Consider the following 15,569-nt stretch of genomic DNA (forward strand, 5'->3'; position numbering starts at 1 on the left):
ACTTTGTTTTAGTTTATTTTTAGAGCAAAGTCTCACACAGTTCATAAGCCCTTTGAAATGCAGATTAAAACAATAAAAGGTAGGAAAAGACACGCACCCTTGTATTTATTGTTAATTAAAAATAGAAAAATATCAGGGCACATCTTAGATGAAAAGTCAGATTGTTGAGTGTGCCATTGAGGAGCACAAACAGTCAATGCCCTAACCAGATTTGGATTGAATTCTGGTCATTTGGGTGTGATTGCTTTCTTGGGAAACCTGGGTAATCTTGTTTAAAAAGTAACATTCTGTCTGATGTATAATCTAACACTAAACTATTAGCTAAATCTGGAATGTGGTTCTGTCGAGATGAGCAGGCGCTGCACGGATAAGTAATTTCAACCTTTTATTTGTTGACACATTTTTGAATTTCTGTTTGATTTCTTAATGTCAAATCTTTTCAATTGCCAAACCAATGTTGTGGTTAGTTCAACTTTAGCAGAAGAAAGTCAACAAGTCTGCCGAAGACAAAGGCATGTTCAAACTAATCCATCTGGAATAGAGAGCATGCAGTTTTCAATATATTCCTAAAACGATGGAAGGCTAAATTGTAGTGGAGTGGATGAGATTTTAGTTACAGGCCAGAAAATGACTACCTAAAATTTCAATAACCGATATAGAGATAATCTTAGAGTCCTTGTTCCTGTCTCATTTTCATAGTACTGAACAGTAAACACGATTCTATCTGGGACTGAGCAATATATCGAAATTATATTAATATTCTGATATGAGAGATCCTGATTTTAAAGGTTGAGTTACAATAAAGTGATCTAATGTTCTGAAATTAACAGACTGCTCCAGCTCTTCTATTATTTGCCTTTGCCCATTTATAATACAAAATCTGAATCTTTAAATAAGAGCACCTATAGTCAACCATACAATAAAGTTGCAACATCGGAATCAAGGTATTTGATCAGAAATATTTTGTGATTTGATTTTCTCTATGTAGCTCAGCCCAAATTCCATCTTTTAAAGTGAAAATGAAGCCATTGCATCTCAATGCCAATATCATTGTAGTTTGGTTTGACTCCTTGGCTCTTTGAAACTGTCGACCTGCCCTCACGGCTGTTCAGTATAAACTTTAGCAGTGTATGTATGCAGTTGGAGGTATTTGGGGGGTATTGATACTTAATGAGTCACACAGCCCCTTTAGTCCCACTATCCTTATTGGTGTGCCCCAGCTTCCCCTCTGTTTACCTGTTTTTATTGCTGCTCAGGGACCAGGGGACTGAGGCCAAAGCCAAGACAGGGGTTAGCGAAATCTAGCAGCACTTAGGTTGAGGGGAAGAGCAAGATGAAGTACGTCGATCGAGTCAATCTGGCGGCTTCACTCAGGAAGTTTGGCTGACTTAAACTTCCTTTCTTCAATGTGCTTTAGTCTTTATTCCTCATCCCCTCTTATTTATTTAGCGATAACACAAAACTGTCTCACACCTCCCCTCGCAAACAGTTTAACTGCGTGACGGGTGAATCTGAAGACTGGAAGATACATTTAAAATACATGATTTGCCAATTTACCACAGCTTTTCTTTTTGAGTAAATATGCTGCACTGTGAGGCCTCTCCCATTGGGATCTTAAGCCTGTGTGTTTTATATTAAACACTCTCACTCTTCATGGTGTTTTGCAAATACACATGGTTTAGCAGTAGTGGCACTTATTACACGAGTTTGAAGGTTTAATTTCTCACAGGAAGCACTGACGCATTACTGGTTCCTGATTGGTGGAACTGCTCCTTTAATTCAGATAGGAAAGTGGGGGCTCTTTCAGTAGGATGTTACCGTCAAGCGGCGATTTATTGATGAGAGGTGTTCAACCCTGTCTGTGGAAGGACTCTTCAAAATAAAACACCACTAAGCCAAGCACTCAAGCAAAAAAAACAAACACTAAATCTAAAAGAGAAATATAGCAGTGCCACGATATATCTTCCTTCATAAAGGTTTTAATGTTCACTTTGTGTTAAAGTCTTTCAGGGAGGTGATGATTCAACTATGCAATGATTTCACATCTTTTTGAACTATAATCTCTGCACATAGCATATTCTTTTTATTCTTATCACTGTGATCCTTTTTAACATCCCATAGAATATATATTTGCACATTCCTGCCTAGCTATTGACTTGTTCAGTCGGTAGAACTCGACATGTTTTTAAAAAGGGATTTAGTTATACCTTTTTTATATATATGTTTTTGTCCATACAATTAGGCATTTTCTTTGTAAAGAGCCATTGTAAACATAACTTGGCAAGACTGTCTGTCCCTTTTCAAAGAAGTTTTTTGACAGCTTCAGTTACTTTTCAAAAAGGTTTTTTTTTGCCACTTCTTGTCCAGTGAAGCCCTTGTTTCTCTAGATGTGTTTTTATGTGATGAACTAAAAGATTTTATGTTGAAAAAATGTACCTTTAAAGGACGATTTTTTAGAATTTAGTTCTCACAGAAATGCAACAAATCACATGATGATCTTAATTTAACGCTATATTTTTACCTTCGTAAAGTATTCAAACACCTCTTCCATCACCGGTTGGAGGCCTTAAAGGGGCCCTATAATGCTTTTTGCTTCCTTTCCTGTAGTGTGTTATATAGGTTTTACTGAATGTAAATGGTCTGCAAAGGCTAAAATTCTAAAGTTCCCTCCAAAGGGAGTGTTTCTCCCCAACACACTCCCCCCTTGCCTGAAACGCCTCCATTGGACTCCTTTGTTTACCCGCGCAACATAGTGACATTTCTATGTAACACTCGTGCTAGCACTCTAACACATTGTACGTGATATGCTGCAGCTCAAGCAGTATGAGATATCTAAAGACCCTTTTGAACATTAGATTGTGTAAACATAATACAAATATGAACCTGAAAAAAGTATAATTGGGCCCCTTTAAAACCAAAACAGTAGGCTAAAAATTGCTGAAAAAACTCTAATAAGGTGAAAGAAACTCCAGAGTTAAGATAATTATTTAGGAGTACATCATTACAACCTCATGTGCTCATGACAACTGTGTGGTAGCACAATAAAACACAGGACACTAGACCTGGTAAAAAACAAAAGTTGTCAGTGAACAGAACCATTTAGTTGTGCTACTTATTCCTAGGAAACAGGGTTCCTTGTAGAGAACTATTTGATGATTGTGTACTTGATGATTGTGTGTGGGTTTTTTTATTCATTTGATACACATACCAGAAATAAACATCTTACGTATGTAGAAGGCAAACTTTCAGTGAGTACTCTGTCTGAGTAAGAAAAGAAGAAGTCCACAGGATTGTCCTTTGCGCTGTGTTTGACTGTAGCTAACCAGATTAGCTTGTGGAGCAGTGTGTGAGCCTCAGCCTCTCCAAACTCCTGCCCAGTTGAAGAACTTTGTTGCTCTGCCAGGCAACATAAATAGCTTGGAGAGAAGTGGGGTGAGGCAACGAGAGGGAGGCAAGGCGGCGAAGACAAGAGAGAAGACGTAGCAAGGGACCTCAAAAGCAGAGGAAATTAAAAGAGTAAAAAAAAAAGTAGTAGATAAGGACAAATTATGATGGAATTATCATGTAGAGATGGTGATTACGATGAGCAAGATAATCAAGAGCAAAAGGGAGAAGATGAAGGGCCGAACATCGCAAAGACGCAGTTGAAGGCTCGTAAAAAAATCAAGCAAAGGGAAGTTGCTACATAGGCAATTCATGAAGTGTATAGTTCTGATAATCAGTGATTACTTCAGCGCCTTCAGACTTTTGTAAGTTTAAGAGTTGACAAAGTGGTCCTAGTTTACATATATTGTTTCTTACTGAGAACGAACTATGCAAAAGAAACAGCAAAGACAACAGGGTTGAGCAATGTCTACAAAGTTGACTTATGGTTAAATATCGTGTGATGGGTATGGGGTCACTATACCTCTTTTTGTCTAGGGTGCTGTAACTTAAATGGTCAAATCCAAAGTTGGTATTAACCTTATATTCAGCACAGGCAGATTGTATAGAGATTTGTGAGAAATTACCCAACTTTTCACTGGATTAAATAACTCTGTAAACATAATGCTATTATGTTTCCTACTCTCAATTAATAGTTTCAAGTCTTCAACACAGGATAATGATAATTCTGTACTTAATGGTCCTATTAAGAGTAAAAAATGACAGTAAATAAAACATTGGAAGGCCTCACCATGTACTGATGTTTTGTAAACCAATTCAATCTATAAATAAGGAAATTCATCAATACATCAATCTGTCATAAAAAAGCCTTACAGATAAAGTAACCAACGTAATGATATACACTGGGGAGAATTTAGCAACTAAATCTTTCAGTAGGTACCTTGTTTGAGTTGTAATGTGTTAATAAGTACAATAGTTTCTTAACATGCTGTGAACCAATAATGCTGGTTTGAAGCCACACAGAATGTCTCTAGTATGTTCCTTCTGTGGCTATAAATAGTAGCTTCTTTTGTGATCCATTGTACTGACGTAACTGCAGCACTCCAAACATTTGCGTCCATCTTTAACGCCTCCAGGGTGTGTGAGGGTTGGATGCTGTAAAGACAGATGGGTCTTATTCAAAAACACATTCGGCACTGGCTAATGCTTTGTTTCATGTCATACTCACAGCCACTTTATATGACCACAGTAACTTCTCAGCAGCAGTCCATATGACACTAAGAGCTGGGGTAGTCAAAAACAAAGCACGACCAACAGTTAAAGACTTATAAAACCCTATGCAAGTAGACAGCAGCTTAAATAAATAAATATATATGTTCACAGGAGCAGGTGTTTTAATTTGAAGTGTTTGCTTTTTTTTATCGAGAGCAATGCCTTTTCATCTCAGGTTGCACATAAACAACCTCAGCATACACCTGAAACTGTGGCCCAATTCCAATCCAGCCCATACAATCTTCCCCTTCCCACATCTACTAGGTTTGCGCGTTTACGTGGAGGATCCGCATTCATTGCTGTTACCAACCAACCAGCAGGAAGTGGAAGTTATTAAACCCTCCAAAAAAAGTGTGATATATACCTGTCTAGTCTAGATAACAGTAGATGTGCGCATTCGATTGTAAAGTTTTCCATATGAATAGATAACAAAAATTAGAAGAGGTTAACATAAAAGTAATAACACAGAAGAACCTCTGAGTATTTGTTATTATTTATTTTTTTATTGTCAGAGAGATGCTGATTCTAAACAATGGCTGCCAAAGCAGGTCCTGTTTCTGCTGGAGAGGGGGGGGTTCGTCCCCAAAGCTGACCGCTGTACTCCACCCACCAATTTAGAGAAGGAGCCTTATTCAGCTCTGAGTGTGGCTAGAGATGAAGTTCACTCCCTCACAGAGTTCGAGGTTGTGGGGATCGGTTTGAATTAGGCCTGTGACTCTCTTTGTTGCGGCTTGATGGAGGTGACAGTGTAATCTCAACCAAGTACAGGAAGTGACCCCAGAACACAAGGGTTTCTGGGTAGCTCACCTCACCACACTCTCTCCACAAGGGTCGCGAGGAGTCGGGGAAAATGCACAACAATACCTGACTGGAACCAACAGACCCCTTTGTAAAAGAAAAGCACATTCAATCTGGCACAGGTCTCCATTTGTCGTCATGGAAACGGGCAAATAAACTAGCACATTATATCAACGCGCCTTTTTCTGGAGAGCTTCTCGAAGTAGGATAACTTTTGTTTTGGTCTCTTGTGCACTTTCAAGACAGAAAACAAAATAGTCCAAATGAAAAACCGCTAAACCTGCGAGTACATGTTCATCTCGGTGTTTGTGGCATATTTTTCCTTGAGAGTTTCTCGTTTTACCTTCTTGTTTTTTACTGTTACTAAAAATATAATAATGTGTCAAGGTGGAGTGGATCTGGTGTGAATTGCTGAGAGGACTGTCAATGGCCAGAGTGGGCGCTCGCTTACTACTGTGCCCGGACATGCCATTTATTGGAGTAGGACTCATGCAGACGGAAGCAGCACACGCATGTACACACACACGTGCACCACTCTCAGGCAAGAAAAGCCCACAAAGAAGCAGAACAGCAGCTGGGCACACACACTCTCATAGAGTTGCCTGCAGTGGTGTATTCTCTGCTGCTTCCTAGTCCCCAGAAGAGCCAAGTTTCACAAGATTTTTTTCTCCCTGGCATCCACGTTACGGAAAGCCTGTCAAGGTATGCAACAACATAATGCAGCCTGCGTTTTTCCTCGGCCGTTGTTCACTCTTTCCGCTGTTCTGTCTGTCTCTTGTGTGCCTCTCTGCTTATCTCGCGACGCCACTCTTCAGCTCGACTGTACAAAATCCATACAGTGCCATCACAGTGTAACTCTCCCTCAACTCCTGCGTTTGATTTCTGTTTGTTCACGCTCAGCCACTCCAGACAAGGCCTTTTTTTAAACCATGTTTCTTCGAGTTGACATGTTTTTATAGTTTTCATTTGGGAATTTTGTCCTGCTCCAGTGAGAAGAAGAGATTTTGGTTCTGGATTGCCAGCATCACAAACACAGATCACAGATGTTGTATTCTTTTGATTTAAGACTCCAAAGGTCACAACATCCAGACAATCGACCAAACTGATACGCTTTGCTTCCTACAATGTTCATCAGTGCTTGTAGCATTCAATAAGCCTCAAAGTCCCCAACAAATGCATCATTTGATGCTCGTTGAGTCGAGTTTTTTCATAAACCACTGTCGGTAGCCGCTCGGTGAAAACCTCACTTTATATTTGTGGGCTCTTTTGAAGATGAACATCTTGAGAGCCACATACAAGCAGTCAATAAGGGTGTCAAAGAAAATAAATATATATATAAATTCCAGTTTTATCCTTCCAGTGATAGTTAACTCTGAGCCGTCTTGCCGTTTAGCTCCCCTACAGTTTTGGAGTGCCACTTACTTACATACACCCTCCGTTTTAAATATAGACTGATGTACTCATGAATATGTTATGGTTAAATACTACATGATCAGAAGCTAGGGTTACGGTTAGGGGTCACCAAAATCACCATAGTGCTATAAAACCTTACACAGACTTACCTAACCCTAACCCTTACCAAAGTAAAGTGGTGCAAGTTCAGGCCCCGGAGCGCAGAGTGAGACTCTGTTGCTTTGGGCTGTAGTGGTATTCTACCAATTTAATTGTCGGAAGCTCGATTCCCAGCGACTGCAGCCGACATTGCGATGTATTCTTTGGCAAAATACTTAATCCCAAATTGTTTCCAATGGTATGGCCAATGGTTTGTGAATGTTAGCCCACCCATGAAGAGTGGGTGAATGCTAACTTGTACAGTGCCCTCAGGATATTGGCACCCCTTTGGTAAAAACAACTTGAAAAAAATGTCTTTATGGTTTTTCCTGATTATATTTCATTCAAAAATATTAACAAAAATCTAACCTTTTTACTGAAGTAAAATTATTTAAATAAATAATAATGTTGACTTTAAATAAATATTTTTCTCCAAAACATGCGTGCCACAATTATTGGCACCCCTTCATTTAAGATTTTGTGCAGCCTCCTTTAGCCAGGATTACAGCTCTGAGTCTCCTCCTGTAATGCCTGATGAGGTTGGTGAACACATGGCACGGGATCTGAGACCATTCTTCCAAACAGAATGTCTCCAGATCCTTCAGATTCCGAGGGTGACGCTTTTGTTAGAAAAACAGCCCCACCACATCAAAGCTCCACCACCATACTTCATAGTAGGTATGACGTGCTTTTCTGTATGGCTATCTTTCTGTCTACGCCAAACCCACCTTTGACGTTTGTTGCCAAAAAGCTCTATTTTGGTGTCACTGACCATATAACCCTGTCCCATTCGAAGTCCCAGTTGCGTTTGGCAAACTGTAGACGCTTTAGTTTGTTGTTAACTGAAAGCAATATTGTTTTCCTGGCAACCCTCCCAAACAACTTGTGGTGATGTAGGTGGCGTCTGATGGTCGCTTTGGAGACTTTCTGACCCCAAGACTCAACTGACCTCTGCAACTTTCCAGCTCTGATCCTTGGAGATACTTTTGCCAGTGGAACCATCCTCCTCACGGTGTGTGGTGTCAATGTACACACATGTCCTCTTCCAGCCTGATTCTTAACCTCTCCTGTTGCTTGATGCTTCTTAATTATTGCCCTGATAGTGGAAATGGGCATTTTCAACTGTTTTGAGATTTTCTTATATCCATTCCCTAATTTGTGCAGCTCAACAACTTTTTTTTCGCAGATCATCACTGTGTTCTCTGGTCTTTACCATAGTGATGAATGACAAAGGGAATTCTGGCTTGTGTCACCTCATATTTATACCCCAGTGAAACAGGAAGTCATGGTTGACCTCTTAAGAGTTCCTAATCAGCAGGTGAACCTGAACATGTAAGGTTTGACTGGAAATATACTTCAATTAGATCTTAATCAAATGATTTTCTAGGGGTGCCCATAATTGTGGTACATATGTTTTGGAGGGAAATATTTATCTAAAGTCCACATTTGTTTTTCTTTTAATAATTTTACTTCAGTGAAAAGGTTCGATTTTTGTTCATATTTTGAATGAAATATAATGAGGAAAACAATAAAGACAGTTTTTGCATCTTGTTTAGCTTATTTTTACTAAAAGGGTGCCAATAATTCTGGAGGGCACTGTATATGCCAGTATACATGATATGAGGCGTGCAAACACTATTTACCATCATCATTGATTCATAGTAGCACACAATGATTTTAGCTAAAAAGATTATTAAAGCTAAGAAAGGGGGTTGAAAGCTCAGAAGAAAAGATATTTCATGGAAGTTTGGATATTTGTCAAATCCCAGTAAGGATATCATGTTTATAACAAATATTGATTTATTGTATACCTTTTTGTTTATATGATAGTTTTTCATCAGAAAGTTTGGTATGATATTAAGAGAAGTTGTAGTGTTTTTAAGTGTATTATATTGATCTTGTATCCATTGGTTTGAAGTCATTAGATTCCATTATTATCCTTCCTGAATCAAAAATGCATGCAGTCTTGCCTTTGTCTGCCTAGACTGTTTGCAGGAAACACTCGCTCTTGAGAAGAAGCAGGTAAACAACTTGTAAGGGGAAATAAGTAGCAGGTGTAAAAGGTTAAGTTATTTGTAAGAAGACGGGAGTAAAACGAGGAGACGAAGGTGTGATTTGTTGGAGTGAGAGGAAGGTAGAGCAGAGACGGACGTGACATGTTTCTTGAGGAGAGTGGGTTTCTATCCCCTCCGGTACATAGGCAGTGACTGTGCAGTCCTGAATGCGATGGGAAGGTCACCCCTCCATTGGGAGAGAAGAGGGAACAAAGTCGAGGCCGCCTTAAGGCAATTCACCGAAGGAAAGGAAGAACTAAGCTCCTGCTAAGAGCTGATAGGCTGCTGTAGACTCAATAAGAGACTAAACCCCTGGGAACAGTGTTCAGTGTGGCCTTTCATGGAGATTACTTCAATTACAATTAGACACCGGGGTTATTTAGTATTTTTATTCGAAAAGTCACAAAGTTCAAGGTTAAAGCCCAGATTAGATGCTGTTACTGTTAGTGGTTTAAACTTTAACGCAGCATTTAACTAGAAACAAAAAGGAAAACGTTTAATTGAACACTGCTGTGTGCAAACATTAGTCAAGTTAATTATAAGATGATGGAATATACATTGTACAGAAAGTGTGTCCTCAAATGACTTCTGCAAGGTTACACATAAAGCTGCCAATCATCAAACAGCTGAGCCTGTACAAAACCAATGCAGTGCTAACTTTTTTTTCTGAGCAAACACAAATAATTCAATCCTGTTTTGAAGGTATTTCTGCCTTTCTATTTGCTCCTCACATTTCGTCCAGAATATATTTCGATTTCTATAATCTATTACAGTGATTGTAAACTTTAAATCAGGGAGCCTCTTTGACGAAAACAGCACTAGGCACAGAAGTAGAAATACAGTTTGAAAAAAAAGATGGATTAGGAAATATATAGAAAAGTCAAATACATCCATAAAATAAAATAAGAAAATTGTGCAATAGTGCAAAATACAAAGGCTGCTGAAATACACATGGGATGATTAATGAAACAGGTTGCTTATATTCATGGGTGTATGAGAGAAAATTCAGTGTGCTTTGATTCATATTTGAAAGATCATATATGTCACTGTCAATACTTACGAAAAGAAGGACATCTTACCCGCATGTTATAACGAGGCAGGACATACAGGGCTGCCGATGTGAACGTAAAGTCAACATTGAGTTAATGTGACTTTTTTACATAACTTAAAAACTTCACTAACCATTCTGTTGGTTACGTAAAACTTATTTCAACCCAAACCATGATGTTTTCCTAAACATAACAAGTTGCTCTGCTGCCTACACAAGTTGTGCGTTGCAGGGGCATGCACAGGCACACCGATCGTGTTCATGGGCGGTTGTAGAAGGGGGCCAGTAGGGGCCAGTAGGGGCCAGTAGGGGCCAGTAGGGGCCAGTAGGGGCCAGTGCTCCTGAAAAATGGTTTAAATACTGCTCATGCATCCTCTCAAAGCTAAAATCATCTTGTTGAATATAATGCAGTGTTGTCATGCTGATTTGACTCCTTTATATACTGTTGGGTAGTATAAGCTACAGTAGTAAAGCCCAACATACACATTAATACAGCAATAATATTAACCAAAAAACATTTCATAGTTAAAACGCTGATTTATTATAATTCGACACGTATTCACACAAATCTCAATCTGATAATCCAGTGCAGCTCCAAACTAGGAGGTTAATGGGATGTCACAAAAACCTTTTCACCCCCATCTCAGACACTACGAAATGGTCTGAGGACATGAAAATTCAGCCATGCTTGAAAAGGGATTAAAACTATGAAGTATTATGTCTTTTGTTTAAAACATGCCTCTCTTAATTCATTAACACGCTGTAATTAATCTTTTACAGTGAGGCCAACTGTAGTGTTTGGCCTGGATCTCTCTCTTCTGCTTTGTGTCTGCAAGTCTGTCACAGCAGCACAGAAGCTCAGCCTCTTCTTTACGAGTCTCACTCACCTGTGCTCTGCCTGGCAATAGATGACTCTGAACTCCCACCGCTCATCATTAGCAGCGAGTTCATTAGGTAGCTAATTCCTGTTGCCCGTGTTGGAGGGGGCTATAAGGTGGGGTCAGTAGCCATTAGCCAGTCCGTTCTCCTGAGCTTTGTCCAGCTCCGAACCCCATTCAGGACGAAGCTAGCGCTTTATGACAAAGTGTATCTTTCATTACCCAACAGACTTCAGCGAGTCATTAGGTGCGGCTTTGGAGAATGATGCGGCAAGTTTATGTGGAGAAAAGAGGGAGTGCTACATGAGGATGAAGAGACTTAGTGATCCAGCTGAATGTAAGGCATAGGGGAGGAGTGTGAGGCCCTGGGATAAAACCTGTTGTCATTTAGAGAGTGCTGCTTGATGACGTAAAAGCCAGGGGTCCCTCGAAAAAGAGCTACGAGATTTTTCCATTGGATATCGGAATATTGCAGAACATAGCAAACACACGTTGATAATACTATATTACATTAGCACCATTTTTAAAAAAAGTGTTACAATCACCGACAGAAAAAATCTAACGTAAGGCTATAAAGAAACTTGTCACGGTCGCATTGCTGCGCATCACCACTGCTAAGCACAAGATTGTTTTCGCCGTATTGACATTTATTAGTGATATTTAGTCAGCGTTTTTTATTTTTCAGGACGCATAGATTACAAGTAATGTACATAACTACTGACGTGTTTTAAATCGTAGAACAAAGCATGGACATCTCTTATGCTTGTATAAATAACACACCTTATTTAAGGCATCTAACTGCAAACATGGTAAAAAGATTTTGACTCAGAACCAAAAGCAGTAAAATGCGAACTAATTGCTGGGTTTTAGGACTCCTTGCTGCACCACTCTTTTTTTAAGCTTGTTATGTGCTGTATGTGATTGCTAATATTGTGCAGTCGGTATTACACACTGCTGTCCTTGTTCCTCTCTAGCAGCAAATAATGAGTGTGTGTGTGTGTGTGTGTGTGTGTGTGTGTGTGTGTGTGTGTGTGTGTGTGTGTGTGTGTGTGTGTGTGTGTGTGTGTGTGTGTGTGTGTGTGTGTGTGTGTGTGTGTGTGTGTGTGTGTGTGTGTGTGTGTGTGTGTGTGTGTGTGTGTGTGTGTGTGTGTTCACCAAGGCTGCACCTACTGTGGATGTTTATGCCGCCACTTAATTTAGGTCCTCAATGATAATACACACAGTCTCAGGGGACAGTGATTGTCCTGCTCGACATGCACAAAGCTACACACACACACACACACACACACACACACACACACACACACACACACACACACACACACACACACACACACACACACACACACACACACACAACGCTGACGAGTGGACTTGCCCCACTGCCAAGTCCAATTAACGGCTACGGCCGCATCAGCATGCCCCTTGTGTTTGGTCAAAATGAATTTACCAACAAACTTTTTAATCAAATCGCACCACAACCCCTGAGGGGTGATTGGCTCTCGGCGCTCTACCGTTGCGATGTCCGTCTCCTGCATCAGGGAGCCGTGATTCAGCCACAAAGCAGGCGCTTACTTTTGCTTCTCGCGAGCATAAGAAAAATGATCCTTCAGCATTTCCTGCAGTTTGTTAAATTACAGCAAGAAACACAATCAAAGCCAAAAATGCTCAAATGTCAGTGGATTTTTGTTGTTTTTAATAATAATAATTTATACACTTTTGCTGCTGGAAGAAAAAGTCACACTCCTGCTTAAGATAGGATATGTATTTCAATATCAAAAGAAGCCATTTCAGAAATATTTTAGATGGCATTGGTAGCATAAGTGAAAAAGATATTGAAGTAACTGAGCTGAGCTTTTCTTTATGTGAATGTCTTTAAGATTGTCTTCAAAGCACCATTCGCAATACTCAATGCATTGTATCTCATCCCTGATTTTGCTCCAGTACCATCTTTTGAAAGAAATTCATAAACTTCATAAGGCTGTACAAGCATGATATCCATGTCACAGTAGAGCCTTTTTACAGAAGACATCTCTCATGAATGATTAAGGTTATTCTGACATAACTGGCAAACGGGAAATTGCTGCTCTTGTAGGAATGTTTCAACTTTTAAAAATATGGTTTTCATTTCTCCCGAAATTACCAAAAGAGGGAAAGAGGACAGAAAAGACACAAGAGGCAATCAAGTTTGAGTTCTAACGTGAAGCGCTAAATCACTGGTTTATAATTTTGTGAATGTACCCTATGGCACCTTTTATTATTTGTATCCCTCTAACGTTCTTCTCTATATTCATAAATAAATTGGTGCTGATAACTTTAAATCCTGTGCGCGAATGGTAGTCTCCTTCAGTAACAATCAAACTATTATCTAGAGAGGTAATTATAGAATGGAAATGCAACAGCTCCCGCTATAAAATGCAAAACATATGATGACAATGAGAAAGATGAAAAACAAAGCTTTAAATTTGTGAAAATGTAACCATCAAATGACAATTGTAATTTGTATTTATAGAGTTTATGCAGAAGAAATGGATAAACAAGTGAGCAATACCCATGTAAATACATATGTTATATATCCAAACATTAATTCTAAGGGAGTTGGATATTGAAGCAACTAATCTCTATTTTTGTAAAGTTGTGTGCTATAGCTGCTCTGTTAACAGATGAGGATACAATTGACTCCATCAGCAAACAAATTTTAGGCTGCTGTTTCTCCCGAGTTTTCTCTTCCCCCCCTTTATACGCCATCCATCATGTATGTCTGAGAGTAGAAGGGAAATGGACTGGCACCTCACCTCTGAAACCCTTTGATTACCCTTTTTCCTTCTAATGCCACATGAGCCCACGCTGGCTAAACCTCATGACAGACAAGCCATTAAGGAATATAACGACTTGCCCACTCCTGCCTTCCCTCCCTTCCTCCTAAACTCCAGCCTCTCAACATTTCCCCCCCTCTTTCTTTCTATGCACTCTGATTAATTTCCAGACTAACTTGTTTATCGTCCACTGCTGCTTTTCAGAAGTGGCCAGCACAATAGATCCTTTTCCTCCCCACATGACCGACTACGCTTTGACTTTGAAAACGGCAAGGAATTATTCATCGGCTGTCTTGCTCTGCTTTACATTTGCTCAGAGAAGAAGAGCACAAAATCGCAGACTCCTCCGGTCTCTTTATTTCCTTCATCCTCTTCTCCCTCAGTCATTTTGCACTTCAAGCCATCTTGACCTTTCTCAAGGGGGCTCTTGGTGCAGAGAAGGGAACCGATGTGACCTCCAAGTAAGAGGGAAGGTCGATCTGTTGATTCCTAAAGGATCTCCTAAAGCCAGTCTGCTCCATATGATGGCACATAGACTGACTGAAAGCATACTTAGGCTTTATGATAAGATGACACTTCACTGACTCCTCAGGGAGGAATCGTCGTCCAGGACAAATACCAAGAGGTTACAGCTCTGGGGGAAGAGCGAAAGCCTAAGAACAAGAATGAATATAAATTGTGTCTTAATTTGAATTCATTTAAAAGTATAAATACTTAACATCTTTGCATTAAAGTATGTTAAAAACAACTAGATTTTGATAAGTTGTGCACTCGTCTAAAAATGTTCAACCTTGAAAAGTCAAACATTTGAATCAAAAACAAAGGTGTGTTATATTAGTTTGCCTGTAACGTATCCCCTCTGTTCATGGGCCAGTGTTGTTGTTGGTGCCGAAAGCTGTGATAAGTGAAATCTCCACAAGTTTGTAGCAACATTTTCATGATACACTTTTTAGATCTTGGTCACTTTAAAGTATATTTCATCTGAATGATGGGTTTTAGTCATTAGAGGTCTTACCCTAACCCTTAACTTTCATCTTCTCAATCCTATGTCTGCTGAACTACAATGGAGAAACACTGTTAAAACATGCCTCTCTATTGTTTTAACTAGTTTATCATCAACGGGTCAGTTTTTTCGGGAGATTTTGAAGACCTGCCTTTTGGAGAAAAACTTCTTCAGAAGAATCTTACACCAATGGCAGTGTTGCAAGTCAAGACAAACCCACAGATCATTTCCCCAGAGATTTGCTTCTAAAGAACAGTAAGTTAAATCGTGAGTTTATGGGTAGGCTGGGGTCCCTATGGTGAGTGCCTTGTGTGGGACTGCATCGTCAATCAGGGCTGTGGGAGACCAATGATTTTGGTGGCGAGTGTGATTTTAAGTCATTAGTCCCATTGGACAGTGAGCAGGGTGAAGGAGCATGAGGAACAGCAGAGGAGGATGGGTTATATGATGCTCCTGTACGGGGGAGCAGAAGGTGGGGTGTGTCTGAGAGAGCCATGAGATGCTGTTTGCAGCATTGTGATAGTACCTCAGTATAGTGCTGCAGCAATGAGTCCTAAAACTAGGAAATGGTTTAGTTGTTTTGCTCTTTGACATAAAATGTGTCAGTAAATATTAAAGGTAATTTAGTCAGGACTGTTTTTTCGTTTGTTCATAGCCCAACGTTAGCTTCCTATCCTGGTGGGTGATTGCACTCTATTGGGTTTAAAACGTATTATGTCCAAGTGGCTCAAAAATCTCAAAGTAAGCAGAAGATGGGACTGTTCT

General features: G+C 39.7%; 1 protein-coding gene across 1 annotated transcript in view; it reads left to right on the forward strand.

Moving 5' to 3' along the window:
* The window catches only part of LOC134863331 (multiple epidermal growth factor-like domains protein 11), a 115,175-nt gene that overhangs the window by 42,203 nt on the left and 57,403 nt on the right, over positions 1–15,569 (forward strand). The window lies entirely within an intron of this gene.

Source organism: Eleginops maclovinus, chromosome 4 (genome assembly GCF_036324505.1).
Source record: "Eleginops maclovinus isolate JMC-PN-2008 ecotype Puerto Natales chromosome 4, JC_Emac_rtc_rv5, whole genome shotgun sequence".
NCBI classification, from domain to species: domain Eukaryota; kingdom Metazoa; phylum Chordata; class Actinopteri; order Perciformes; family Eleginopidae; genus Eleginops; species Eleginops maclovinus.